The 27,193-nt window shown below is 38.1% G+C and overlaps 1 long non-coding RNA gene across 1 annotated transcript in view; it reads right to left on the bottom strand.

Moving 5' to 3' along the window:
- LOC148053412 (uncharacterized) overlaps window positions 1-26,863 on the bottom strand; it is a 118,719-nt gene extending 91,856 nt beyond the window's left edge. The window contains exons 1-2 of the long non-coding RNA XR_015708980.1: window positions 26,673-26,863; window positions 25,862-25,913 (exon numbers count right to left, since the gene is read on the bottom strand). This is a non-coding gene — a long non-coding RNA (uncharacterized LOC148053412). The remainder of the gene's footprint in view (window positions 1-25,861; window positions 25,914-26,672) is intronic.
- Between the last annotated feature and the right edge of the window lie 330 nt (window positions 26,864-27,193).

The following is a 27,193-nucleotide window of genomic DNA, read 5'->3' as shown; positions in this document are numbered from 1 at the left end:
AGAGTGATGACTTCCCTGATAATAATGATAAATGGATTGAGGACTTGATGGATGTACCTAACCTAGTGGAGGTTAATGATGGTGCTCCCAAAAGATTTGATTTGGTAGTGATAAATTGAAGATGACCTGCAAAGATAAAGTACAGATCCCATTAACTTTACTAGAGCCTGCCCCCCCCCGAAGAACTAGATCAAAAGGTGCATTGGGCGCTTTCTTACCCCCAAAATAACAAATTGTTTTGTGTACTGTCCAGTGGCATCCACTTCTGATACAGTTGATTAGTTCCTCCTCAGAGTAAACTACAAGGGCAAATATCTATTATATTGTGGTTAAGTCCATAACAGTGAAGATTAACTTTTAATGGCAGGGCTTAACAGAAGAACCTCTGAATAGATCTACTGACATAGGTTTGGGGTTAGGTTGCAGTGTGTTGCTGGGTTCATTAGAGCAGTGATGTTCCTGCTCTAATAGTAAAGTAATAACTTATGTAAAGGACTATACTAAAAGGGAGAATAATTTTGGCTTTCCCCAGCTGCATGATACCATACAGTCAGACACCAGAGGCGACATGATCAACAGAAAGCAGAGAGACAGAGAAGCAACACAACTGCATTTATTTTGGGGGCTCTCCGTAAGAAGATGATAGAGAAAGTTAATGTATTCCTGTCAAATTGCTCATTGTTCTGAAATGTTTTTTATATCCAAAATACCATTTTAAACACAGCCCTTGGTGGCGGTTAATATTTGTCACTACTTTGGGAAGCAAATATCAAATAAATTGATGATTTTAAACCATTTTTTCAGGACAGAATGCCCATGCTGCAAAAAGCAATAAATCTTCTAGTGTACTTTGGCAGTGTTATGGAGAAATCAAAGATCTTACAGGCCCATAAGACTGAACGGCCCTTTTAATCTCATGCTCTCACTGTATATTGAACTAATAGGTGGATAGGGAAGTGTGAGGACGCTTGCTTTATCTATATCTCTATTGGGATTGGTTTTCAGTTGCTGCAGCTGTCAGTATGACCTTTTTGTTGAATTAAATTAGCTTAAACCCCCTGTTTTTCAAAGTCTAGCTTTTCTTCTTACACTATTTGCATGAGCACAGAGGTGATTTTTGCATATTACATTTTAACAGTTAATTTTTAACACAATTAATTTTAACAAAAGGTAGAGGAATAGGTCAGAACACAGAAAGGACAGGTTAAGGAATATTAAATAACTTAGATGCAGCCAAGTTGTCAGGATCTGATGAAATTAACTAAGCCAGAACTGTCTTTGAACCATTAGTAATTATGTTCAAGAACTCTAGGAGGACAAGCAGAGTCCTACAAGACTGGAGAAGGGCAAATACAGAACTATTTTATAAAAAATGGGGGAAAAATAAGACAGAAAGGACAAAAGTTGAGCTATAGACAAGCCAGCCTAACTTTGGCACCTACAAAGATATGATAACACATTTTTAAATGATCATTTTATGAAAGCCCAGAGAAGGCAGACCTGGTTTGCTAAGAACAAATGTGCTCAAACCCCACCACATTCATTCTTGAAGAGGGCAATTGTGAAACACAGGATGGAGACATATGTAGCATATTAGCAAGATTTTTCATGTGGTCAAAATATTCTAACAATGATAGAAAGAAAATGTAGTCCAGGAGAAATGAATAGGACATGGTTACATTAATGGTTTGTTACTGAAATAGAAGAGAATCTTATTTGTAGGAGGCTATTCCAATATGATGTTATCCAGTATTTTTGTTTACCAAATAGGTCAGCAAAGCAGAGAATATATTTCTTTGTGGATAACAAATAATTGCATTTGGATGGACATTTTATAAAGTAGGGGCTTTTAAGGATGGAAATTAAATTGTAAATGGTCCTAATGAAAAGAGAAACATCCAAAGCATATCAAAAGAAATTAACTGAAGACCAGTTTGAGGTAGTACAGCTAAGAGCCATATCTCTATTGCAAAATTACAAAATTACCCAGAATAAAATGTACAGTTTAATGAAGTACATAGGCAGTTGATGTTATGACCTTGTTGTAAAAATAGTTAAACTTCATGTAGGTATTTATTTACCAAAGTGTAATATATAATACATGGGAAGTAATTTTTACCTTTCCCTTAATGTTTATTCAGCCTATTCTATTTTCTTTTCTATTTTGGCCACTACATTTTAAGAGAATAATATCAGTAAAACAGAAGCTCTTTAAAAAAAAAAAAACAGAAAGGAGCAGAGACTTAGAAAATGTGGTCCCTGAGAAATGGTTGAAAGAAAAGATCATGTCTTCTATAGAGAGGAGAAAGATGGCTTCAAATATATTGGAAGTGATGATAAAATCAGCAGTGGCCTTTTGCTCTGTGTAAGTAATCTCCCAAGCCCTGGGTTTTATGCAGAAGGTAGAAATCTTTCTCACAGGTAGTTCTTGAAAACAGGCTAGACATGGCTAGACATCCTACTGTAGACTAAGTTGATGAACTGCGTTGCTTCCTAAGTTTGTCAGTCCTGTTGTGCTTTCTGTGACTACATTTCATCCGTGAGTGTATTGCTGTGAACCGATACAAGATATTCTTGGAATATGCTGTTCTATGCTATTTTTTCTTTCAGTTCAGTTACTGTTAAAATTTACACACATTACATTACATAGATTTTTGACTCCTCACAAACACATTTCTAATTATCTCAAAATACTGTGTATCAGCAATATTTCCTATGAGTTTTGTTGTCTATGGTATATATATAATCTGGACAAAAAAGTTTTTCATTCAGAAACACTACCTCACTGCCACTGGAATTGACTGGGTATTATTTATTGGTCCTTAATTAGGCAAGATATAATAGGCCAGAATTATTCCTATTGCTCATTTCTCTCTTTACTTCCACTTCAACAATTCAATATTTTCTTAATTCGTTAAAAAATGAAAATTAGTACAAAGTAAGAATTGGATATTTTTTTGTTAGTCTTCAGAATACCTGTTGCAGAGAAGTTTATAAGTGCTTGGGCTACATTAATTTTATAAACATTTGGGACTTTTTTCATCAGTCATGTAGAAAGGAGGAAAACAATAAAGAATGCCACTGATTCAGGGAAGACAAATGAAGTTTGCAGCAAACCTTGTTGAACTGATGACCTCTGAAAATGATGCCAAAACACAGGAATGAGTATCCAAATTCAAATAGTGTATTTTTAGATAATTCTCATAACTGGGCATTGGAGACACTGAGTTCATTAAAGCAGGTGCTTATAGGAGAAAAAAAATGTAGCTGCTATTCCCATGCATTTTCATCTCTCCAGATGCTGACAAGAGTTTACACAGGTAACAGACATTACATATTCTGTTAGACTGCTGTGTTTATACAGGCAAAAACTGTAGAGATATAATAACCACTCATTTTTGTTATGATAACTATTTTATCTTATCTTTTGCTAGCTCCTTTCTGTAAACAAGAAGTACAATTATACTCAGGCACTCTTCTTGGGAGCCTTGGGGACAGGGATAACTGAAAAATTACCTTGTTATAGAATAATTATAGAAATTTAGACTTAGATTTTTATGCTGTATGTTAGCTTTCAAACTAATAAAGGACTAAATATTTGCTTTTGCTTTTCATTAGCACTGACATAACCCCATTGTGAATGATGCAAACGTTACCAAATGCCACTGAATGAATGAATATGATAGAATGAACCCAGCAGTGTAAATTATATTTGTTGCCATCTGAACTTTGTTTTCCATTTAAACAAAGATAAAATCTACTTTTCATAGATAGAAATACAATCGAATCTTGAATGTTGCAAACATTGTCAGTGTATAGTAAAGAGCGGTAAAGCTCAAATGGTAGCTGAGTTAAATCCTTCCACTCTGAAAGCTCAGTACACTGAATTTTGGATTACTAGTCTGAATGTAATGATTAATCCCATAATAAATAATCCATAGCTTAACCATATTAGAAATAATGTTTTGGAAAAAAAACCACAAAACCTTACAGCTACAATAACTTCCTTATCTATGTTGCTTTTATAGCTACTTTGCAGAAGGAAAAATAACTAAATAAAACCACTAAAATATTTACAAGAAATATATTTAGAGTGCAGGAACATATAACATTGATTTTCAAGAATCTTGAGTAACTATTTTATCCGTATCACTGTAAAATGGAACAAAAGATTCATATATGTTATATATAGACACATTTACACTGGTAAACCTTCTGTGTTTCAGAGAAAACGTTGCAGGCTATATTGTTGACAGAACAGCATTGGTGTGCATGAAGAGGAAGACACAGTCTACTATCTACTCATTTTATCCTATGGAGCATATGCAATTTGGATAGAGTCAGGATAATACACCATATTTTTATGGGACAACAAGAAATATTTCCCACTCATATGGCATAAACAGCTAGCCCATTCTTGAGGGAACTGCAGTTCCTTATGGGTTATTTCACACAAAGTAATAGGGAAAATTTAGCTCTACTAGCCAAAATACCTTCTGCAGTTTAGCACTTTTATGCTGTCGGATAACAACATAGGATTGTGCCTTTACAGTATCCTTGACCTCTAAGTAATTATCAATCTCAGCCCCTATATGATACATGTAATTTTTATACTTACTTTACATCTTTAAAGGTTAAGGAATACAGGAAATTTTCAGGAAGCCAAGTGGAAATGTCTTTTGTAGCCTGTAACACTTAGAAACAAATTTATCAATAACACTTATTCTGCATGTCTGCATAAATTTATCCCCTTTCAAATACAAATCCTCCATATCCTCCATTTCGATTTCTTTTTAGGTTAGACCCAACAAATTCCTGCACAAAAGGCAACTCAAGGTCACAATCCTCCAAGGATATTTTTATCAAATCAATCCTTCATAAACCTCGAAATGTATAAAAGCATTATTGAAAAAATAAGAAGCAGCATCTCTTTTAACAATTACTTGGCTTCATAATGAAATTTTGCCAACTTGTCTCCTTTAACTCACTCTAACAAATTCATGTCTGCCAGAAGTGGAATTTTTCTTTATTTAATTTTGCTAATTTCTCTGGAACAAACGGAGGAAGGAGATGTGGCGGAAGGCGAATGGATAGACAATGCAATATGCAAAACCCAAAAGGCCGAAGGTAAAAACAAATAAAATGAAATCACCAAGTGGATAAATAAGTTTTGCATTAGAAGATTAAAAAAAAAAAAAAAAAAAGCTAGCAGCCTAACTCCAAGCCCAAAGTGAGCAGCTCATAAAACCATTAACACAGAGGCATATGTGATACATAAAAAGTACAGTATTCAAGAGACATCAACACCAGATGTGTTTGTTTAATAGCTCAAGCAATTAAGATGTGAAACAGACAGTCTTTTAGCATCCTTAATGTTGCTTCCATCCTCATGTTGCTTTGCCTTAAGTTGGTTCCCTGGAGTAAATTACTCCAGTGAAGCTGATAGCTGTGTATTTCTGGGTATAGTCTCTTTCCTCATGGCCCAAGCAGCTTATTGGAGCAGATTCCTGGTGCTCAGATCAGTCCATAATTAATCATAAAAGGGTGAACTGCCCATCCATCTTGAGTTTTCAATAAATCTGGAGATAACATTTTATGGATGTAAGTGGGCTTATTCTGAGTCAGGGAACAAAAGTTTCATTGAATTGTGAATAAGGAGGTGTCTCTTATTTGACTCTGGCCTCCTGTCTTCATATTGGAATTGTTATATAACTTGTAGTACACTATTTTTCTGCTTAGTGACATGTTTTCCTAGCACTGCTGCTGATATACTTTAATTTGTCCAATGCCACTTTCAATGCTTTGCCTTTTGGTCTGATTTTGAGATCTCAATTTCCCCCCGCACCCTGCCCAGCACCAGGAAAATCACTGTTTCATAACCTAAGCAAATGCTCACACTAATTCTGGGTAGTAAATGCACATAATTAATACAGCTTCAGTGTACTTAAGATGAAGTGATTACACAGCCTTTATGTATGTATGTATACATAGCATCGCACTAAGTTTCAGCTATGTTACTCAAGCATAGTGGAGATGTAAAAGAGAACAATCATGACTGCAGAGGTGAGGATGAGACCAGTTATATACTAGGGGTTTAACCTCTACTACTGTAATTAGAAGAAGCACTGAAAAGCACCCTACTCTGTGAAGCCTTTCACTGTTTGTAAGCAGGGCGTCTCTGAGAACCTGGTAATCCTTCAGTCTTCATCTTTGCCTAAACAGAGCCAGAATTTAGCCCTTAGCAAGAATGTATTGACAGATGCTAAAGACCTTGATGTTCCTCTGCTTTCAGAAAGATGTGCTAGTTCTCCGGGGACACAACGTAATTTTAGTTGAACAAAGGGACATGCCTTGATTAGAGCTGAGCTAAGAGCAAACCTTCACATTTTTCACTTTGTCTACACTATTAGATAGAAGTTTGGTTTTGTGCTGCTTTATTCCTGATAAGCTTAGGATTTTTCTCCAGGGTCATATTTCTAAGCCCATCTTGCCCTGCTAGATGTTCATCTGTCCTCTGATACCTTTTTTTTTCATGGATCGTATATGCATTTGGAAGTTTTATCCTAAAAATGGACTGCATGTTACAGTGGAAATGCTTATTTTTTGTAAAGGAATTTCTTTTTGACATATCTGACAAACAGATTGTGTGGTTTTATTAACTAACTCTCTGTAATTCCACTGCATATTTGAGAAATTTAATGAATTCAGTTGAAGCAGACTCCCTTGAGTGTTTTCCTTTATTTTGTAAGACTACAGGAAAGACCAGCCTTGACATCTTGTTAATCTATAAACCCCCCAGACACTTAACAGTTGCAAGAGCTGCTGATAGAGAAGTTATCTAACATGATTATTGAGACAGTAATATTTATTATCTTGGAAGACTTCAACACCAACATAGATGATGACCCCATCTGCCTACTGAAATTTTCACAAAGGTTTCCTTCAAACAGTCTGGCTCATGCATTCGTATATAACTTTATTTACTTGAAGGCCTGAACAGCACATGAACACAGTTGCCTCCATGATTTCCTCTCACAATAACAGTGAAATTGTTTGTCAGCAGAGAAGCCTTCTGAATAATGGAGGAAAAAACTTCCATAGGTGAAAAAAGAAATCATGGACCTCAATACCATGAAAAATAAGGAAGAGCATCAAAAAAAATTGATTACATTCAGACTGAAAACATTTTTTGCTTATTTTTCATGCAGAAGTTCCTCACAAATGCTGATGTTAAAGGATCTGTAGGTAGTAGAGAATGTATATGGCTGAGCAATTGACGACCTTTATTCATTGAAAGTGAGGCTTTTACATCCATCCATTTCTTGTCATGCAGGATGGAATCACCTGGATCATCTGAGTATCTCAGGCAGCCTCATTAATCATGTCTTCAGGCATCTGTCTTGATTATTTCAGACCAATATCTCAGCAATAAAAAGCAGGGCAATAAGAACACAGAATGACATATATTTCAGATATTTTTAATCTTATGTACATTTTAAAAAATAAAAAACAAATGCCCTAATGCTTAACCATAACATTATTAATTTCTTATTTTTTATCCTAACCTGAAATACATCACAAATATTTCCCATTGTAGACAACAGTATTATTTAATTCCAGCTCTAGAAAAAAAGTCAGAAAGAGAAATGGTTAACAAGTTTTTGTGTTTAATTCCTCCTCATATGTTAAGGGACCATGAATAACGGGATCCAGAAAGGGAGGTAAATGGAAATACTGATGTGAAGCTGTGTATCTACATTTTGTTCAGAGGAGGTATTCCTGGTTACATCACTTTGGAATGTGGATCGCTATCTAGAAAATGTTCAAAATGCAGTGCACATTTCCTTATACCCAAGAATTTCTTATCAATTTGACAATAATGCAATATTAATATGAAGTGATGACACTTGCACTGTGTACTGCTATTATACCTTCAAAATAATATTTACACAAAAATTAAATGTCATTTAATTTTACAGGAAGGAATATTTTATAGATGTGTGTGTAGGCATGTCTGGGTAAAGCACAATGTGGGACTTAAGTTTGTTTATTTTCCCACAAATTAAAACCAAAGCAAGCAAACTTGTGTTACTGGAATAAGTTTAGATTGTAGTCTGATCAGGCTACAGAAAATTTCAGCTGAGAATATTGCACCTGTCAACTGCTTTTCATTTCAGGGAATTAATCAAGCTGGCTGTTCAGAGAGTTTTTGAGAATGTTCATTATTTCAGCTATTAATTTTTAAAAGCAGCAAATGTTGCAAGTCAACAGCATCCATAAAAATTGATTTATTGTGCAATTTACCTCATGCTACTGGAAGGAAAGAGAAGTGTTTGAATATCTACTACTCCCCTTCTAAATTTTCTAAGGCATCTACTGTATGTGAGTATATATATTTTTTAAGGGAAATTATTTGGCTGAAAGTAATAGAATCCTTTTTGCATTAGTTTTACACTAATGTGGATGGGTAACATTTGACCAATTGCAAGAACTGCAGAATTTATCATTAAAGAGAATGAGAAACAAAACCAATTACATAAAGAAATAGTCACAGAAGTGTAATCTGAAACTGGTGCGGTCTCACTGTAAGACTGCATTCGGCATCAATATAGTTGATGGCTTCAATCTCAGTGAAATCTATTAAGCACTATTCTTTTATAATGTGTATTTGGTGTATTTGCCTGTGGGTCCCATAAAGAGAAGTTTTACATCATTTCGGCAAACTTAGGTAGAGGGAAGCTTCTGTTAAACACCTGACTTAATGAAGCTTTTTGCTGCGGACTCTAAGTGTCCTGCTTGTGTTGGAAAGATATCTCAAATTTAGAGATCTGGTCTTATCAGACACACTAATTCACAGCATTTGAAGTATCTGAAATAAAGCCTTTTTGCTAAATATGGTTTACAGAATGGTGTAACACAGTCACCTGGTACAAAAGTACATCTTGTGAGCAATATCAGTCCTTGGTATGTAACACCTTCTGTATAACAGTGACTAAAAGCTTGGTCCCACTGTAATTTATGGGAATTCAGTTAGAGCTAGGATTCAACCTGTGCTTCTTTATGTGATGTAGCATAGCCTTGACTTGAGGGCTTTGACATTTGCATGTCCATGGTAAAAGTGACAGACAGTGAGGAGCCCTGCTATTTTATGCAAATTAGATTCACTGTGGGGATCCCTTCCGTGAACAGCAAATGTAACATGCAAAGTCCATGCTCCTGTAACACTGATCTGACTGGAGAGCATTGGACTTGACCTGCTCATGCAAGGGTCCAAAGGGTAAAAAAAACCAAACCAAAAACCAACAAAAAAAACCCCAATTTTTCCCATAGATAACTCCTGAACAGATTTTCTAAGAGATTTAGAGGGAAATGCAGACTTGTAGTAGAGCACAGACCTTCAAAAAGGTTATTAATTCAAAAGAGAGACATAAATCAGCCTGAAAATCTTGACCATCCGGGTAGAGGACATTACACAGTTCATGAAAATGCCCAATATTATTAAAGAAATGGTAGATCTTCTTAGTCCTTTAAGATTCTAAAACTGTGGATCTGAGGATCAAAGATCTACACTGACACAATGAGAAGGAAAGACCATATAACATTTTTATAGTGTTTTTCTGCTTGATAGCTTTGCTTAGGAAAATATTAACTTACTTTGGCCTTTCATATCTGAAATATAGTCCAGATTATGAAATTAATAACATTGCATTTACTCTGACTGCAGAAATCCAGAGTGTAGGGACCACTATTTGTTTTACAAATCCTTTTTGTATTACATATCTAAATATTCCACAGATAAAAAAAAAAGACATGAGAGATGGCTCGCATATACTTTTTAAAAGGAAAAGACAGTGTAGGATGATTTCCTGAGCAGTTTTACAGGAGGGAGACACAAAGTAAGTAAGGCTTTTATGCACATATTTCCCATGCAATATTTTTACTTCCCATTAACTTCTTATTAATAACAGAAAGTCCCTAAAAACCAGAGAGCTTAGGCTGTGTTACAAGACCTTTATAGAACCATTTATGTGTCTTAGCTTCAAGCTTTCATATAACCCTTGGGTGGGCATTCAATGACACCAAAACACACCTGTAGGGGGCTTGTGGATTAAGTAATATGTGGTGAGTCCCCTGTTGGGACATTGCTCTTATCATTATCATCTTGATCCTAGAAAATATTCAAGCTGGTAATGATTTTATGCTACCTACTGTGTAAGATTTCAGCTTCAGTGTAACATTTAATAAAGCATTATCTGTGGACTTCAGTGGTGCTGTATCAATAAGAGTTGCCTTTAGAAGACTGTGAGTCTGAGCAGTGGTGGCTGTGTAACACAGACATGGGAAATAATGAAATAAAAACAAGCTACGTGATATGCAGAGATAAAATTTCACTGCAACTAATGAAGAAAAATAATAACAAAAGGAAAAATATCGTAGAAACAGAATGCAAACAAATACAGCAATAGCAAAGAAGAAAGACAAATAACAAGAGCAAGCTAAGAAATGAATAACAAATAATAAAACTATAACAAATAATGAACAATAACAAACTAGATTTCAGAAATAATCAAAGTGAGAAAGAAAGGAAAAGAGTGTATTATACGAGAAGCAGATTAGTGCTATGTGCTCTTGGGATCAACAATTCAAATTCTTTTCATAGGTAAAATGGGTTAGGGAATATTTTTGTGAAAGTTTTGCACATCACAATAAACACCTCACAGTTTGCTGCACTAATTGTTCATCAAGAGAGACCTCAGAATTGCTAACCTGTGGATTAGCATGCAGGTTCATGGAAGGAGTGCAACATGGGGAAGCACATAAGCTGCTTTGTGCTCGGCTCAAGGCATCTTAAGGTTTCAAGGGAATATCTCCTTTAACTTCAATGGTCTTTGGATGAGATAGAAATAAAATGTACACACGAATGAACAGATGGAAACCATGGATTTACTTTTTGTGCATGTTGGTTTCCTTCCCTTTTCCTGTGAAAGAGATGTCTGTTTAGCATTGGTCAGAAAAAAAAGATGGAAGAACTTTCCACTTGCAAATACAGTTTCTCTGAAATTGGAATGATTTGTAGGGGTAGGAACATCCAATCGATACTTTATTTTGGCAAAACCAAAAACTGCTTTTTTACATTCTTAGAACAAGATGGTTTAATTTCTCCTTTGAAATGATTAAGCTTCTATTCTATTATTACATGTATTATTATTCCACTGTATTTTGAGATAATTCAAAATCATATTGCAAGACTAATTTAATCAAAATGAAATGTTTTGATTGATAAAAATCAATTTCCAGGTATTCATTTCAGAATTTTCTTTCATCAAGCAATGTCTCCACCCCAAGTTGAAATAAAGATAGATTTGAAAACTCAGTATGCTGCATGATATAGTCATCCTCTGCATGCAACTACTCCTATTATTGTGAAGTCTGTAACAATAGCATCTTCAGAGAATAAATATTTTAGGAAAAACACCTGGAAAACAATTGGTTTTTCCACACTTTTTGATCTTGAGGATATGACAAGAGCCCATAGAGAAAGGGCAATCTCAGAGGGAGACAGGGAGGGGAGATAGCAGCTCGTGAGTGAGATGATGTAGCTTTCCATCTGCAAAGAAGTTGTGCATTCTGCTACTGAAGAAGCACAGGAGAGAGAAAAATATCAGCATTTGTTCAATATCCCACTAACCCAGTGGTCAGGGCACTCTTGACAACTGTCTCAATTCACAATTTTGATCTGTTCGATGTGTCTTCCCATGCCACCAGGAGAGCCAGAAACAGCTCTCATCCACAAGGAGAGGCATTGTGTGTGATCCATATGCCACTGGAATGGGCACTGCATTTGTATGCCACAGCTGGTGGTCTCAAAGGGGGATCTGTGATCTCCTTTGTGCTCCATTGATATCAACAAACCATCAACTTCAGCTGGGACTAGTCACACTGAAAAATTCCTGGCCTTCTCTACCATCTTCCACAGCTGGAGGTCCAAACTATCTTGCACAAGACAGCAGCATGCCCGCTTCATGCCACATATTAGTATCCTTCAATTATTGCTGTGAAGGAAAGGTTATCTCAAAGAGAATAACCCTCCAAATGAGATTTTAGTATGCTTTTTGTTTTCTGTGTTTGAAATGCTGTCTTGGCTTCACAAAACTTACTGTTTTAAGACATTGGATTTTAATGACATAAAAAAGCACTGAGCCAGCTGTCACCATATTACAAATGTGAGTTTGAGAGCAAAACCAATGAGAGTTTGAATCCACCAGGACTAGAGTTATTGCAGAAAAGGTCTAAGGTCTTCTTTCTACACTGCTGACTGTGGAGGCATTATCAGATTGTAGACAGATATTTTTGAAGCAGTGAGGAAGGCCATAATATTGAAATGATTGAGTAAATTATGTTTAGATGACCCTAACCACCCCTGAAGAGAACCCCCTTCCTCCTTACTCTCCACCCTCACAGCCACTGACAGGTTTCCTTTTGGACTTCAAATGTGGCAAACTGTTTACAACCCTGAAAAAAGCAAACCAGCCAGGTAGCTAAGGGCATATTGACAGTGCAGTGGAGCACTTCATCCACCTGTGTTAGCCTCAGAATAAAGAGCACCTCAGAAACAACTTGCTTGGTTTCTGCCTGACCTGAATAACAAATTCCAGATTCCTGGGCAGAGCCCAGTACTGCCCATTGTTATCCCGACATTGCTACCTGAGCTCCAAACTCCTGTTTGCCAAAGTTTGCAGTATACTAGATGGATTTGTCAACCACAGTAATGCTGCCTCAGGTGTCTTTGATCTATGCTCGAAAGCTCAAATGGCCAGGAGTTAGAAAGACAAAGGTTTTTCTTTGCATTTATAGCCAAATTTCTAACTTCTCAACCACTGAACTTCTACTTCAAAGTAACACAAAAAAAATGTAGGTATCTTTGTTAATCTAACACTGACTTCCACTGTCTTTTGTTTTACAGAATTGGATAAGAATGTGTTGAGGTCAGATGCTGGTTATGCTAACAATTTTTCTGCTGAACCATGATACTGAAAATCCAGGACACATATAGGTGTAACTCTTACAATTTCATTGCCTCAAGTCAAAGCTGAATTCAGCAGGGATCTCATTTTACAATAACTAGTATCATTATAACATAAACTGAAGTCAAAATAAATGTTGGTATGCAGTATTAAAAATAACAGTTCATACTGGCTTGGGGTTTAGGAGGTTAGCTTGGGAACAGACACATTTTGTGAGTGATTAAAACATCAGAATCTTTTATCTGTCTTTCTTTGCTATTTAGCTGTATAATCTGTTTTACCATAGCTTAGATTTTGCACTGATATAACAGTGATGATCACAGGTGCTAAGACTTTATTTTTAAATGACTTCTCTGTATAATATATCATATTTCTGTATAATCTAATCTATGTCTGTTAAATTAGCCCTAGAGAGGCCTAGGTTGTTGGCAGGGGTATTATATATGCATCCTAAAACCACTGAGGAAAAGATAATTGAAATATTTGTAACAGCTAGATCAGTAAATCAGGTACAGTCTGGTTTATACCATGCTCAAAGTAACCATTGAATGCTAGAAGTCCTGTTTATATCAGTGCAGTTCCAGTGGAGAGAAAGTGCTGAGTTTAAACCAGGGTATAAGTCTCAAGCAACTCTACTGAGTTTAGTGGAGTTTCCTTGAATTCACAGCTACAAATGTGAGAGATTATTTGATTCTCGTGGTGTTTGTAACTGCAGGAGCAGGGCACAGAAAGTTAAGAAAGCTTGTGTCTCTTTTATCTTTACAGGAAATTTCTGCAATGCTGGGTAGGACTGACAGCATGCACTCCAATTTATCCTCTTCATAGGGTCTGGAGAGATACCCTTAACCCATCCACTTGCATGACCACCCTTTGGTGTGTGAATCTTCATGCTCTGTTTAAAGTTCAGTTTGGGTCCAAGTGAATAGGAGAGGAATCTATCAGAGGGCTGGAATGAGAGGATGTGTTCAGTGAGAGTCCTAAATTCATGTGGAATTTAGGGGTAGATTTGGGCCTCAAATTCTGCCCAAATCCCATCGTATGTTAAACATTTTTAAATTATGTTTTGATTGTCATGTCCTTAAAATTTTGAAAATATTTAACCTTTATTTTTTCCTAAATTGAATCAGATCCAAATTACATCAGGGATTTGAGAAACATTAAAAGTGGGGGGAAGTAGAATCTGAAATTAATGTACTGCTTTACATTATTTTCCTCTTTTTTTGTGGCTCTGCCTGCATTAGAACGAGCTCTGTGCCTTATTCAATTAATGTCCTCATGACAGCCCTCAGAAGTGAAAAGAGTTAAAAACTCACAGGGGAACTGTAATGGTAATGTGTCCTGAGAGATATTCATTTGGCCCCAGCTGTCCATTTTATTCTAAGTGCTAAATGCTTTAATATACACAGACTATCATTTACATGGCAAGTGGCTATGCAAGATGAATTATTTATTTTGTGACAAATACCTAATACCCAATGTACTGTCAAATACAAAGAAGTTCCTTATTTGACCCTCATGTGTAAATCTGCATTATAGAATTCATTATCTCTACACATAAGTCACATTGAAGTTATGTTCAGATATCTGTCAGTGGAACTGCAGATTATCACAGCTTTGATTTAATTGTACTATTTGCTGTTATGCCATACTTGTATAGCAAGGAATCTGGTTGTTAAACTTTGTGCCATAGAAGCTTCTCATATATGTAACAGCTGCAATTCTAATGTAAAAAAAAAGGTAGATGAAATAGAAAAACAAACTCAAATTATGATGAAAAAGTTATGAAAGTCAGTAATTTGTGTGTCAGACAAATTGCACAAGGATTTCTTACGCCTGGATGAAGACAGATTGCGATGTAAACCTCCCAAAATCAAGACAATAAAATTTGGTCTGCTTTCCCCAGGCCATAGATGACCTGATCTTATGCAGCCAACTTAATGTTTTTATTCCAAAAAAGTTAAAGAAGTCAGCTTGAATAAGAAACTCTATCATATCAGATTTACTATTCTTATGCTGCATACAGCTTTGTTAATTCTCACAGTCTCACATTAATCTTTGATCCTCTCTCCTTAGGATCTAAATCACTATTATTTTAACCATTTACATACCCGTATTACTCTAATGGTTACAGAATACGACAGAGTTGTTAGACTTATCTCAGGGCAAATATTGTACTGCTCACCTTAGTAATTATTTACCAAATTTGATGTTTGTTAGCATGACTTTATATGACAGTTATCAGGATAGTCCTCAGTGTTTGGTGTATCTGAGATAAAGGAAATGCTGAGTTAAGAAACATTACATCTTCTCTCTGAAATTGCATGGGTATACTTCAAAAGATTCTGGGGTATGACTTAATCTGTGTGCACAACACATGAAATTAAGATGTTTATTTGCATAATTTGGAACCATAAAACCATGTATAAAGATCTCACAGAAACAGTCCGTCTTATACTTTTTTGTCTGCTTAGCCTTTTGGTTTGACATTTGACATTACTTGTGAAGAGAAAGAGTAAATAAAACATTTCTGAAACTTGAAAGAGATTTTGCCTGGGATGAAGTCAGAACAGGAAGGTCAGGTCAATTTTTATTGAATCAGTCCAGTTTCCCATCCTTTACTGAGATACAATTTCTGAATCTGCTGCCTTCTAGGATGGCTCATTTTAGCAGTTCTGCAGATGAGAGGGAATTGAGAGTACCAAAGGATTTTCATTCTGTAGCTTAGAAAGTTGGTACAGTCACAGACTGAACTCAGCCAGAAGGAGTTTATGCCTGCAAAGTGAACTGAAAATTAGTGTTGACCCTGAAAAAGCTCTTCTGTAGTTGAAGAATTTGTTTATGTGCACTTTGGCACATCTTGGATAATGAAAGCCTTTGAAGCACAATAGGCCAATTACAGACCTGGTGTGAATGGGCACAATGCCACTGAAACCAGTCGAGTTGCGCCCACTCACACCAGGTTTGAATTTGGCACATTGCCTTTGTCAATGGCAAAACAATGTTTTCAGCAAATTTCCTGGCAGAAGCTATGCTGCCTGGAAAATGCGTTCATTTAATATGTTTATTTGCATAACAGATCTGAGCTTCAGCAGAGTTTATTATGCATTATGCAAGCTAATTCCCTTCCCAGCCAGCAATGAAATGCACATCGGAAAGGGTAGTCAGAGACTTTTAGAATTGAAGAGACCTTCTTCTGTTTGTTTTTTATTGCAATCTCTCCCTACTTCTTTCCCTGCAAAGAAACAACTTGAATGCTGGGCTAAACCTTTCAAAAATAAAAGTTCAGGAATAGATAAAGATAAGGTCCTATTCAGATACCTGCCTGGCTTTCAGTAGTGCTGTGTGCTCTCTGGCTCTCCTGCTGATGCAGTCTTTGATTCTGAAACAATCTGAAAGAAATGAACAGGAGCTCAACTTTTAATCAAGTAGAGACCTAAAAATGGATTCATGTGGCTAACTTTAGGCTTCTATTTCTGAAAATCATGCCCCAGATTATCAGAAGGGCTGACCATTCAATTGAAATCTTCCAGTAAGAAAGCTTCCTGTAGGAGATCATAGAATCACAGAATGCTTTGGGATGGAAGGGACCTTTAAAGGTCAGCTAGTCCAACCTCCCTGCAATGGGCAGGGACGTCTTCAACTAGATCAGGTTGGTCAGAGCCCCATCTAGCCTGTTCTTGAATGTTTCCAAGGATGGAGCATCTACCACCTTTTTGGGCAACCTGTTCCAGTGTTTCACCACCCGCACCAGGAAAAATTTTTTCCTTGTGTTCAGTCTAAATCTACCCTCCTTTAGTTTAAAACCATTACCCCTTGTCCTGTCACAGCAGGCCTTGCTAAAAAGACTATCCCCATCTTTCTTGTACGCCCCCTTTAAGTATTGAAAGGCTGCAATAAGGTCTCCCTGCAGCCTTCGCTTCTCCAGGCTGAACAACCCCAGCTCTTTCAGCTTTTCCTCATAGGAGAGGTGCTCCATCCCTCTCATCATTTTTGTGGCCCTCCTCTGGACCCACTCCAACAGGTCCATGTCTTTCCTGTGCTGAGGGCCCCAGAGCTGGACACAGTACTCCAGGTGGGGTCTCACCAGAGCAGAGTAGAGGGGCAGAATCACCTCCTTCGACCTGCTGGCCACGCTTCTTTTGAGGCAGCTGAGGATACGGTTGGCTTTCTGGGCTGTGAGAGCACACTGCTGGCTTTTGTCCAGCTTTTCACCTACCAGTACCCCCAAGTCCTTCTCCTTAGGGCTGCCCTCAATCCCTTCATCCCCCAGCCTGTATTGATACTTGGGATTGCCCTGACCCAGGTGCAGGACCTTGCACTTGTCCTTGTTGAATCTCATGAGGTTCACACAGGCCCACCTCTCCAGCCTGTCCAGATCCCTCTAGGTGACATCCCTTCCCTCAGGCATGTCAACTGCATTGCTCAGCTTGGTGTCATCTGCAAACTTGCTGAGGGTGCACTCGATCCTGCTGTCTATGTCATTGATGAATGGTATTAAACAGCACTGGCCCCAGAATGGACTCCTGAGGGACACCACTTGTCACTGATCTCCATCTGGACATCGAGCCATTGACCACTACCTTCTGGATGCGACCATCCAGCCAGTTTGCTATCCACTGAACAGTCTGCCCATCAAATCCATATCCTTCCAATTTAGAGAGAAGGATATTGTGGGGGACCGTGTCAAATGTCTTACAGAAGTCCAAATTGATGACATCTATAGCTCTTCCCTTGTCCACAGATGCACTCACTCCATCATAGAAGGCCACTAGGTTGGTCAGGCAGGACTTGCCCTTGGTGAAGCTGTGCTGACTGTCTCGAATCACCTCCCTGTCCTCCATGTGCCTTAGCATAGCTTCCAGGAGAATCTGTTCCATGATCTTCCCAGGCACAGAGGTGAGGCTGACAGGTCGATAGTTCCCACAGTTCTCCTTTTTACCCTTTTTAAAAATGGGTGCAATGTTTCCCTTTTTCCAGTCACCAGGGACTTTACCTGACCTTCACCTGACTGCCATGACTGTTTGAATATCATGGAGAGTGGCTTGGCAACTACATCAGCCAGTTCCCTCAGGACTCTGGGATGCATCTCACCAGGACCCATAAACTTATAGACCCATAGACTTCAGGTTCCTCAGGCGGTCTCGAAGACAGTGTATTTCTATGGGAAGGAAGTTTAATTTCCTGTGGTACCCTGTATGAAATTCTGTGTATTTGGTACCATACTATTGAATGATGAAACTTGAACAGTCAGATAGTACATATGGACAGATTTCTGAGGGCCCATGAGGTCAATGCTATAGCCTTTGCTTCAGGTAGGATGCAGGAAAATTAAATGACTCTGTTTTCTCTTATATTTACATGAATAATTAAAGTTACCAAGACAGAAAGTTTTCAATGAGTTTTTTCGCTACTTAGAAGTAAAGAAAACTTAAGTCCCTTAACTTAAGGGATATAAGAGAAAAGGAGGTATTTTTGGAAGTTAGGAAAATAATTAGAAATGGAGTTTAATGAGAAGACAGGACAGACTGTGCAGATAAGATGCAGGGCATAGCGAGGCATGAGTACTAACCAGCAGCCTGTTTTATATGCTTGTTTGGCTGGTTTATAGAATCATAGAATGTCCTGTGTTGGAAGGGACCCACAAGGATCATCGAGTCCAACTCCTGTCCTTGCATAGGACAACCCCAAAAATCACACCATATGTCTGAGGGTGTTGTCCAAATGCTTCTTAAATATTGTCAGGCTTGGTGCTGTGACTGTCTTCTGGGGGAGCTTGTTCCAGTGCTCCACCACCCTCTGGGTGAGGAACCTTTTCCTAATGTCCAGCCTAAACCTCCCCTGGCATATCTTCTTGCCGTTCCCTCGGGTTCTGTAATTGGTCATCAGGGAGAAGAGATCAGCACCTGCCCCTCCTCCTTCCCTTGTGAGGAAGCTGTAGACTGCGATGAGGTCTCCCCTCAGTCTCCTCTTCTCCAGGCTGAACAGACCAAGTGACTTCAGCTGCTCCACATACAGCTTCCCCTCTAAACCCTTCACTGTCTTCGTGGCTCTCCTCTGGACACTCTCTAGTAGCTTCATGTCCTTTTTGTACTGTGGTGCCCAAAACTGCACACAGTACTCAAGATGAGGCCGCACCAGGGCAGAGTAGAGTGGGACAATCACCTCCCCCAACCAGCTAGCAATACAGTGCTTGATGCACCCCAGGACACGGTTGGCCCTCCTGGTTGCTAGGGTACATTGTTGGCTCATGTTCAACTTGCCGTCAACCAGAACCCCCAGATCCCTCTGTTGCGGGGCTGCTCTCCAGCCTCTTGTTCCCCAGTGTGTACGTACATCCAGGGTTGCCATGTTCCAAGTGCAAAATCCAGCACTTGCCCTTCTTAAACTTCATTCAGTTGGTGATTTCCCAGCTCTCTAAATTGTCCAGATCCCTCTGCAGGGCCTCTCTGCCCTGAAGAGTGTCAACAACTCCTCCCAATTTTGTGTCATCGGCAAACTTTGATAACAAACCTTCAAGTCCTGCATCCAAGTCATTTATGAAGATATTGAAGAGCACTGGCCCCAAGATGGATCCCTGCGGAACCCTGCTACTGACGGGTCACTAGCCCGATGTAACCCCATTGACTATAACCCTTTGAGCCCGACCCGTCAGCCAATTGCTTGCCCATTGCATTAAGTGTTTATCCAGCTGTATGCTGGACATTTTGTCCATGAGGATACTGTGACAGACAGTATCAAAAGCTTTACTGAAGTCCAGAAAGATTTCATCGACTGGCTTCCCTTGGTCAACTAGGTGAGTAACTTTATCATAGAAGGAAATCAAGTTTGTCAAGCAGGACTTCCCCCTCATGAACCCGTGCTGGCTGGGGCCAATGACTGCGTTGTCTTTCAGGTGTTTTTCAATAACTCTCAGAATAATCTTCTCCATAATTTTGCCAGGCATAGAGGTGAGACTGACAGGCCTGTGGTTATTGGGGTCATCCCTGTTGTCCTTCTTGAACACTGGGACAATGTTTGCCAGCTTCCCGTCGACTGGGATCTCTCCAGATTTCCAAAAGCATTGAAAAATCATCGAGAGAGGTCTCGCTATGACATCAGCTGGCTTTTTAAGTACCCTCGGATGAATCCCATCGGGCCCCGTTGACTTATAGGGATCCAGCTGGAGCAGCAAGTCCCACACAAGTTCGGGTTTGGTTGGGAGTTTTTCGGGGCTGGTTGGGAGTTTGTCGTTCTCACAGTCATGGTTCTCTAGCCCAGGGCTCTGGGAGTCCGAGAGGCCATCATCGGTGCTGAAGACCGAGGCGAAGAAATCATTAAACATCTCTGCTTTGTCTATGTCCCTGTTTTGTGAGGTGACCATGCTTGTTAAGTAACAGGCTGATGTTATTTCTGGCCTGCCTTTTGCTATTTACATATTTAAAAAAGCCATTTTTATTGTCCTTCACAGTACTGGCCAGCTTCAGCTCTAGTTGAGATTTGGCTGCGCGTATTTCCTCCCTTATCCCTCTTATCACCTTATCCTTCTATTTTCCCACCCTTGTTCCTCCCCAGACCACCTTATTTCATCCTTTCCCTGCCTTTGGTTCCTCCCCTAAACATCGTATAATAAGTCTTGTGCAATCTTAAGATGCTTTTTTTCCTGCATCCCATAAGAAGTCTCATATCTTTAAAGGCAGTATCTGCTCTCAGTCTGTAAGGCTGCCTGGGGAACCTATCCAACTGTCTGGTGGTGATGGGTCTCACTCCCTGCCCATGGGGCTGACACCCTCCTGGGATGCCCTATGAGGGAATGGGTCTGGGGCTTGTTCCTCTGACTGGGTTATTGGGGTTCTGCCAGCTGCCATTGTGCCTCTGAGCTCCTTTGTGTGTGTGGAGATGAGCCTTTAATCACCTAACTTACCAATTTCAACTTGTAAATGTCTGTACATGAGACAGTAGTCGAGATCCTCCTTATGGTCACTATCAATATGTTCAGTGAAGCCTGGAGCATTCAGCTACGCACTTGTGTCTACTGCCATCTGAGACTTCACAGAGAATGAATACTTCTGCTCAGAGCTGCCAGATGCTGTGAAGTACCTCCAGGGGACTCTCAAGTTAGTATAGAAACAGCTGGATGTTTGGCAAGATAACCTGTGAGATCTCAGATGGCACTAAAAGCCTCCACGTGGGCAACTGAGTTGAACTCACAGTGATGGATCAGTGGAATATCTTACTAGACTCAAATGGTCATTAAGTGGATAAAATGGAGATCTCCCCATTGACCATAATAGCATTTAGTCATCTATTCCATCTATCAACACCTACATATAAACACATTTAAATAAGTGTTATCAGTAGGGAAATGGATAGTTTTCTCATCAGATATTTTTTATTGGGAGGTCCTGACTGCCTTGTGGTAGTTCATGAGGCTGTCAGTGACTGCTTTGACTGAAACATATCATGAAAGCCAGGATCAGAGTGGGGCATGGGGAATCTGGCTCTCTTTGTGGTGTAAACAGCATTCTTCTACTGTTTCGCAAGAACACCAGAAGTGAGGAGAATAAGCGGGGTCATGAAAGAAAGAAGAGGGGAAGGCTGGGAAGAGAAACTGAAGCCAGTTTTATATCCAGTAGTTAGTTAGAAAACACAGGAGAGAACTCTCCATTATCCAACAGCTTGAGAATAGAGTACTAGACAGCTTGCTTGCTTGTTTTGTTTTGTTTTTTTTTAACATATACTGCGGTTTGAAAAATGTGGCATGATATATTACAGAGAGAGCAAGGTTCAAAGACCAAGTGAACTGAAGTAGGAAGGATGGATGAGACAGAAGAGTTACAAAGGAAGACGATAAGCTGACAAGTCTGTCTCTGAGGTCAGGATGTCTGAAGGTGATCTTCAACATTCCTTCCCATTGAAGACCTACAATGGAAACATTTGCTGTGATAGTGACTATGCAGTGTGCAATGAGCTTCATGTCCTCTAAAATATATGCTAAAACTTAAAGCTGTGTTAAAAATGTACATTGTTCATAGTTCTATTTGAATAAATGCAGGAACAAACATTCCTCTTTATGGTTTCAGAAGATGGCTAGTTTTGGAGTATAAAATATTTTTCTAAGCCCAGTCTCAGGGCAGTTATTGAGGCCATGAATTTTATTTCCCAAAGCTGCATGTGCAGATTGTTAAACTCATGTTCTTTCATATCTATCATATTCACCAAAGGTCCAGGACTGCAAATGTAAGCTTTAAGTTATACTTTACCTGTTTGTACAGGTGACAACTTTAGCACACAATGACAAATAACAACTGCCATCATGAAACTCAGGGGGAAAAATTTTAAAATGTTTCTTAATATTTCTGTAGGAAGAAAACAATGATTATCTGAACTCAAGGAACAGTAGCTTCTTGATGTTTTTTCAGGTTTTTTTTTTTGGTGTAAACACTATGAGAGTTTCTATGGGAGCTTTTCTGTCCATGGAACTATAAATAGTTTAGAAATATTTTAACCCTTCTTGTATATTTTAATATACCAGTATGTCGTAACTAGACATGATATTTGTAAAATTGGCAATGTGAATATTTATGATTGAGGTTTTTCTTTTTTACTTTTTCAATCAGTAAAAAGCTGTGCGTGCAATGAAATTGAAGGAATTAATGAATTCCATTCCTAAATGAAAGCCTTCCTAAAGCTTAGGAATGTTTTTTCAGTTGTCTTGGAGGGCTTTTGGTCTCGGGCTTTGAATACTCTATCTTGTTTCACTTAAAGTCAATGGAACTTTTTTTTTTAAAAAGGTATAGATGAGACAAGGATAATTTATGAAAACTAAGTAACATTAATCACAGCTGGTGTGAGATGTAAATTCAATCAAGAATGAACAAATTCCTTTTCTCGTAAGCATGGGACAATAAAAATAGCAAGGTGCTTGCTATATACTGTTTCATCAATGCATTCCCCATTTAATTCAATGTTTTCTTCTCTCTTCCTTTACTGTATCATTGCAGATTTCTCCTACATTTTACCAACTATATTCTTAATGGATATATTAAGACATAATAGACTAGATAATAAATATAGTATGCAGTAGTTTCATCCCAGTTCTTCTAAGTCTCGAACAGTAACTCAGAGATAGGCCCTCTGATATGATAGGATGTTGAGAACAGACATTAGCAGTGACAGATGTGGACTTGGAATCACTACTGTTTTGTGGTTTCAGCCTTCCTAATTCAATTCCTGTGTCATGGGACTTCATTTAGAGGTACAGATCCTTGACATGTTGAGTTTTCCTGTGACTCCTTCCTAGATTTTCACTTTAACACTCATAACTTGTCTGAAACAAGGAACCACATCTAATGGACATTACCCATTTCTATTGCACTGGAGTCATCTCCCATATTTGTCCCTGAATTTATGTTTCATTGAGCTACTTCCTTTCAAATGCCAACATTCTTCAAAGTTTGTATTCTTTATATTGAGTCTAATATATTAGCACATATATATCAGCAGCATATTTTCTCTTCCTCATGTGAAATTATTAAATGACTACTCTAGGATCAAGCTATTTGCTCAGATCTTTGAGAAAAGTAGGAGTTCTATGGGCTAATGATTTATTGAAGATCACATTAGCTTGCTCTTCTACATTAGCACTTTTTGTTGTGCCAGTGTTGTGATGCTCAGCCCAAGGTGGGAGTTGAAAGGTGACACCTGCATGCAGTTTTTAGAGTCTATGAAAAAGGGACTGGATGAATTTGAAGTCCCTTTCATGAGAAAGCATTATTTCCCTCCTCTGGTCTCCAGTAATTCATTATGGAGCTTACTGCAAAATTTGTCTTTTGGGAGTTGGAGTGTTATCTAGAGGAAAATACAGTGTGGAGTAAAATTATAATCCATGTTGAGTCTGCTAGTTCCTGATTTGCCTGAGACGTGATCACAGTTAGTGAAAGTGTGTTGCTTCTATTTGAATTGATTACATACATAACCTTGCTTTATTGTGCTTTAAAGCTTAGGTCAATGCTATGCAAGGATGTAGACAGATACTCTTTGATGATGTGAAGTGTTTAAATCAAAAGGGAAAATGAATAAGTAATTAAACTGTCTGTGTAATTTTTTAAGTCCTAATCATGACCTGAAAATTAAACTAAGTTTTCTCTGTCTTGCTGGGGACAGGAATGTGCAGTATGGTCCAAAAATAGTTTATGATAAAGAAATAAAATTTTATAATAAAGACAAACAATTGCTTGATTTCTTTACTAATTTACAGCTTTTCTAATACTTAAACTATTATGAGGCATCTATCATGCTGTGACAAGATTCTGATACCTGAGTGAACAACAGATCAGAGAACACATTTTTAGAAATACACAAGGTAGTATTTATACTTTTGCATTCTTTTTATGTTAACTACACCAATTAAAAAATTAGGAATATACCAAATTGAAAATTGGGCTTGTAAAAACACTTAGATACAAATGTAATAAAGTTCACACTGTCAGTTTACCAACGAAGTTATCTCACCTGTAATCCAATATACTGAAATTGGCATTAAAACTTTGAGAAAATAAATGTCGTGTGATGCAGGGAGAGAAGGGGTTGCAGAGAGATGGAGAGAAGGGGTTGGAGAGAGATGGAGAGAAAGAAAGAGATCTGGGCATCAGAACTTAGAGCAAACATGAGTTTTGTACTTTATAACATGATTGAAATCCTTTTATTTTTCTTTTCCTCTTCTTTGAAATGTGATTCGCTAAATGCTTGTTGTCAGATGGTACTAGTTCTTACAATATATTTTTTCACTGTTCTGTTGGAAGGAATGCTGGATGCTGTAAAATAGTATTCATTTGGCTGCTTAGTTTTCAATTAAATGGTGCAATATGAACGGCAGTAACACAGGCAGGGGGATGGTCTAGATGAACCAATGCTGTTTCGATCAAAAATGTTTGCCGCTCTGAACATAGCATATAAGCCAAATGCTGTGAATAAATGTTCTCTTTTTATGGCCAGTTAAATCAGCACTTGTACTTCTGTAAAAAATTACTGTAAAGGAAATTGTAGATATGGGAGACTTACTCTAGACAATATTTCATGAAAAATGTAATAGATATATAAAGGCATGTTTAGTTTAACATTTTTACAAAGATGAAAACAAGATAATATAATTTATAAACAACTGAGTAGGAAGAGTACAAGGATTTTTTAACAAAATGCTTGGGAAACAAGGAATTATCTACTGTAATCAATCCATCAGGGTTAAATTATGACTCTCTAAGGACTTATTAGTCAGAGCAAGACCTCCTTAACAACCTCAAATAAATGTGTCCATCATAAATTCCCAGAAATGTTGACCGTACACTGTAAATGTTCCTCTTGCATGAAATGACTTTCTTTTTTCTCCTAGCTAATTCAATGATTATAATGCACTGGATGAATATATCTATCTATAATTCTGAAACACCCTTGCCCCCCCAAATAGTAAAGTGAATGTAGCGGTGCCAAAACTTAGCATGTTTACAAACTTTCTTCGTAATTGTCCTTAAAATCCACCAGAGTGTAATGCTAAGTAGCAATGGAATAAATTTTTAAAAATATTCACAATCCAATCCACTATTGAGTGTAGAAAGGCAGCCTGGCTATACTGTATACACCAAATTTTAATTTTAGAGGTTGTGTTCTCTATGGTATATCTACAACATGTAAATATTATGGACGTAGACCAGAACATGACCAGTCCCAACAGCAAAGGTCTGTATTAGTCATGTACCTAAGGGTTTTCTACAAGCAGTCCTCATTATTCTGTGTCTCCCACTCGCTGTCGGGACATACATCACACATCACACATGTCAGTTACATGAAACAAGAGACATTACCGGGAGTTTCTATGTCTCGTCTCAGCAGGTAGTGACCCATGCACCATGTAACCTGAAGTGAAAGAAGAAGCTTTTATGTGATCTGAACAGACAAGGGAGGTCCGCTGCCTACACCACTCATATGTGGGCCATGCTAACCCTTTCTATACTGAGTAACTTTGCTAAGAGGCTCTCTGGACCAAAGTTAGTTGTCTTTGCACAGTCCTGCATTGCTCTGTGCTAATGTAGCATTAGATTCACAATCTTTAGCTTGGTCCACTGGAGACTGAAGATCTCTTGGTGCAGAGCATGGAGAGGATTTACACATCCTGAAAAGTTATTTGACTTCATTTTGGGTACCAAAACTTAATGTTGTCTGTACCACTGAGACCTTTGAGGTGTATGAGCACATACTGGCCCTGGCTGCTTAGTTGGGATCTGGACAACTACATCTCTGTCATTTAGCTCAGGTCTCTGAATGGTCCTGAAAGGGACCTCAATTCAGAGTAATGTAAATATGTAGGGTAAATTGAAATTTTCAGATTTTAATTCCTAAAAAAAAAGAAAAAGTTAGGTCAGTACCCTGCTAGACACTCCTCTCTGCCTTTAAAATAACATCAAAAAAGAACTGCGACTAAAACACTGACATCTTTTTTGATACATAATGGTTGTGCTGGATCTGATTACACTACATCAGTAGAATTATCCTCTTATATGCACTTTTGTAATTATTGTCAAGTCTTGACTCAGTGCAACTAAAACCCTCAAACGAAGATCCTCTCCCTTCCCACACTGTTTCCCAAATAGTAAAAAGAAAGAAATGAGAACCTACCGATAACATTTGGAGGAAAATTTTGGCAAGAACTTCTTTCCAGTACCAGTAAAATATAGGTGCAGCTCATCTCTCCAAATCGTGGCTTGCTCATAAAGACTGGGAGAAGGAAATCTGAATGTTTGTTTGATCATCACCCTGTGATGAAGCCCACAGCAGATAAATTTGCATCCCAGTTGGTGTCAGAAGGATTCTGTCTCCATAGACTTAGCAGCGAAGACTTGGGATTTTCTGCAGCTTCTTTTTGCAAATGAAGAAGGAAAAATGTGAAAACTTACTTTCAGGTATCATAGCAAAAGAAGTAGGGGAAAGATAAATAACTCTTTCTTCCTTTTGCTCCTAAGTCAGGGAAATAAATCTTAATCTTTATTGCATTCCTGTGCTTTATTACATCCAATTTGCTTTCTTATCATAGGAAAAGGGTTTCATCATTTTCCTACTATTGAGATACAACACCTTTCAGTATCTGAGACTTCAACTTGTCAGCTTGCAACTGATCTCCTCCCAAGGGTTTCCCGTGA

The sequence above is a fragment of the Nipponia nippon genome, unplaced genomic scaffold, assembly GCF_047370975.1.
Source record: "Nipponia nippon isolate SJK-2023a ecotype South Korea unplaced genomic scaffold, ASM4737097v1 scaffold_4, whole genome shotgun sequence".
NCBI lineage: Eukaryota > Metazoa > Chordata > Aves > Pelecaniformes > Threskiornithidae > Nipponia > Nipponia nippon.
Note: the sequence above shows the minus strand (reverse complement) of the source record. Positions and strands in the feature narration are given on the sequence as shown.